The sequence below is a fragment of the Mastomys coucha genome, unplaced genomic scaffold (genome assembly GCF_008632895.1).
Source record: "Mastomys coucha isolate ucsf_1 unplaced genomic scaffold, UCSF_Mcou_1 pScaffold5, whole genome shotgun sequence".
In the NCBI taxonomy this organism is placed as follows: domain Eukaryota; kingdom Metazoa; phylum Chordata; class Mammalia; order Rodentia; family Muridae; genus Mastomys; species Mastomys coucha.
The window spans coordinates 73,542,344-73,546,089 of record NW_022196911.1 but is presented as its reverse complement, the minus strand read 5'-3'; positions in this window follow the sequence as shown (position 1 = coordinate 73,546,089).

Below are 3,746 nucleotides of genomic sequence, written 5' to 3'. Positions count from 1 at the left end.
GCACCAGGCACCCCACCAGCACCAGGCACCCCACCAGCACCAGGCACCCCCACCAGCACCAGGCACCCCACCAGCAGCCTGGGAAGAAGGTCGATGGTTGTTGCAGTGTGCTGAGAGAGTCACTTCCTACCTAGGTCCTATTTGCATAGTACCCCTTTAATGAAACAAATCTCAGAATCTCAGGTCTCTCTGTATCAATTGAGTCTCTTCAGCCTTGCCAGGCCACCCGTTCGCCAACCCTCTGCACCTTCTCCAAGGACTCCTGAGACATAATTTCTCACCCAGATCGGAGGAGTCTTGCCCCATCATAGAACTCAGCCCTGCCCTCCCCCCTGCCCTGCCAATCTTGCTCCATTTGGGTCTCAATCATCTTCTCTGCTCCATTACTTTTCCTGATGGCCACCAGGGGCTGGGGAGCGGGGAGGGTCTGCCTATGAGAGTGTTGGAATCCGTGCCTGCGCATTCCCCGCTGCCATGAGTTATTTCAGCATCGATGTTTGTCTCGAGCTGATTATTCCAGCTCCAGAACAGGTGGGGCAGCCTGCGGTGGCTTATTCGTCAGCCAAGGCCATCTGTTCCCAACAAGCTGAGATTTGTAGCTGATTTCTACTGGAGAGCCTGGGTGGGGGTGGGGAGGGACATGGAGATTGCACTCGGCCCTGGGGGACCCACTGTCCTTCCCAGACCTTCTGGCATGCCTGAAGTCCTGATGGCCTCTTCTATACCCAAACCTTCCTATTTCCTAGGAGAGACTCCCTGGTCACTTGATTTGATGACAGACAACACTTTTTCCTTTTCCTCAAGAGGATAAAGCAGACATTAGACACACAAATCTATTAATCAGTATGAAGTTGGGTCAGTGAGGAGTGTCTCATTAGAGACAGGAAAATTATATATATGTATGGTTATATATATATATGTATATACATATACATATATATGTATACACACACACACACATACATATATATCATCATATGACCTTCCCAATTTTACCTCCAGCCCCTTTATCAATAGGAATTTCCTTACCCAAACCCATCACCTGCAGGGCTCCAGGCTGGTGGAAGAGAGAGGTTTGGATTCTCTTCTCCTCCCCACCCTTCCACCCTCCAATCTGTTTCTTTTCCAGCTTCCACTCTCAGGCCTGCCAGCAGATGCCTGCTGCTTTAAGGGCGGCATTCCCTGAGCAAGGAGCCAAGCAGTGTCTAAGCAGCTTTGCCACATGGCTTACCCAACCCCCACCTACCCTACACAGCTGACATCTATACAGGGAAGGCTAAGAAAAAACTATTCTTCCAGTCAGCCACATGGGTCAGTCAGTGTAGGACCCTCTTTGGTGTTAGGGTTCACGTGTGTATTGACTTTCAAAATCACATGCAGATTTCATGCTAACAGTAACAGATGCCTTACTTATAATCACACACACACACACACACACACACACACACACACACACACGAGAGAGAGAGAGAGAGAGAGAGAGAGAGAGAGAGAGAGAGAGAGAGAGACAGACAGACAGACAGACAGACAGACAGACAGAGAGGGGGCAGAGGCAGAGATAGACAGACATGCAGAGAGGCAGAGAGAGAGAGCAGGGAGAGAGTGTATTTGGCTGTGCTGCAGACTGGCCCTAGTACTTGGGACTGCAGGTGCTCACCACGCCTCCAGCTCACTCCCACAGGCATTTCCTGGAACAGAACCCAAGGTCTTACACATACACTCATATCTCCTGAATCCCCGTTTATTAATTAACCTGCATTCTCATGTGTACTTTTTTTTTTTTTAATGATATAGCTTTAGGGGGTCTGGAACTCTCTATATAGACCAGGGTAGCCTCGAACTCACAAAGATCCATCTACCTATCTCCCAAGGGTTGAGATTAAAGGCATCCTCTACCACAGCAAGTTATCATGTGTAGTATAAAACCATCTCTCTCTCCCTCCCTCCCACTTCCCTTTCCTTCTTCCATTATGGGGCTAGAACCCAGATGTTCCATAGGCTAGACAAGTGTACTGCTGAGCTACATCTCAGCTCCAACCCGCCTCGCTGTTCTGTGGGCTTATTTCAGCAGGTTCTTGTGAGCAGAGGCCCACTTCTTATCATGACCACCTACTTGGTGGTTAAGTACATGTGTATCCAAGGTCCATGGTGGCACTTCACAGGACCTGTCCCTCTGGCACTAAACCTTTCAGAGAGTGCCAAGGTTGCTTTCCATGATATAGTAGTCCCTGGGGCTAGACTTTGCCCTAGGATGCCAACCTGCAAATGATGCCAGGCCCCAGGGTTAAAATGAGACACTGGACCTGTTTCATCACATATGATTTTATATGTTTGGCTGCAGTCGTTGACCTGTCTTTTAAAGACTTACTGTTTCAAAAGCTACATCTTCCACACAGCAGCATCTTTTTTTTTTCTTATTTTAACTCCCTTTTAAAAATTTTATTCCCCACTTTGAAATCCCCTAAGCGCCCTCTCTTCCCCAAATGCATTTGCTTTTCTCCCTAATCTAGTCAGATGGTAAATCTGGCACAAAACATATAAAAATTTATTAAAATGTGGAAACTCTTTGACTCTTAAGTCACCTCAAATATAATTTGCCTGAACAGTGTCAAAACTTAATATCCTTTAAAACATTTTTTTTGATAAAACTGTCATAGCTGACTTTTGATATCAAAAGCAAATTCTATCTGCACATATAAGTATTCTGCTGGGAGATTTGTGTCACCAACTTCAATCACAAAGCACACAGCGTCTCTGGAATCTCCCTTATGGATATGACCCATCAGAGGAGCATACACTGCAGAAAACCCAATTTCTCTGTAAAATTCCTCCTAAACAGATCTAGCATCCTTGTTAGCTCCAAAATGGCTATTGCTTTGGATCTCTCTCCTCCCCGATCGAATCGCAAGAATGGTCTGGATTGTTCTGTCTTACCATCACAAAATTTGATGAAGTGAATATTGCTTAAAATATGCATTTTGAGCCGTGCAGAATTGTTATTCATACTGTTGGTGCAGTGGGAGCGCAGCACAAATGTGATAATGTATGGGGGGGGCAGTCTAAAATTCTAAAAAGCAACATGAATGTGTGCTAGGCATTTTATCCTGAAATTGCCAAAAGTGTTTTCTTCCTCAGGCCAGGTCTGGTGAATACTAAGCACACAAGGGCTTGAGGAGGCCATGACAGTGGTCTCTCCCCTTCCTGCTTCTTCTGCATCCTGACAAGCCTGGAATCATTCCAGATGCCAGGCCAGCTGCTGGATCGAAGCAGAGGACCTTGCTGGCATCACTTGAACCTCAGTTACCACTGTAGAGGACAACGATGCTTAACAGAGTTGTGAGGGATGATGTTAGCCAGGGCGTAAGGGCTGGAGACCCGGTAACTCAATGGGTAGGAACAACTGTTACCTCCTCACCAAACAGGTGATAACTTTGGAAGCACCGCCCACCCACCTGGTCCATCATCACCTCAGATCCCCCCTAAGACTTATAAGAAGTCTTAAAGGGGTGGGAAACTGCTCCCTTGGACCTGATCTGAAATCATTAAAAGGGCAATGCTAAGCATGATGGTATGACTGTACTCTCCAGACCACTGTTGCAATTTGATTTGGAAAGAGACAGAATCGAAGTACTCGGGAGGCAGAGGTGGCTGGACCTCTGTGAGTTCGAGGCCAGCCTGGTCTGCATAGTGAGTTCCAGGACAGGCAGTGAGACCCTCTCTCTCTCTCTCTCTCTCTCTCTCTCTCT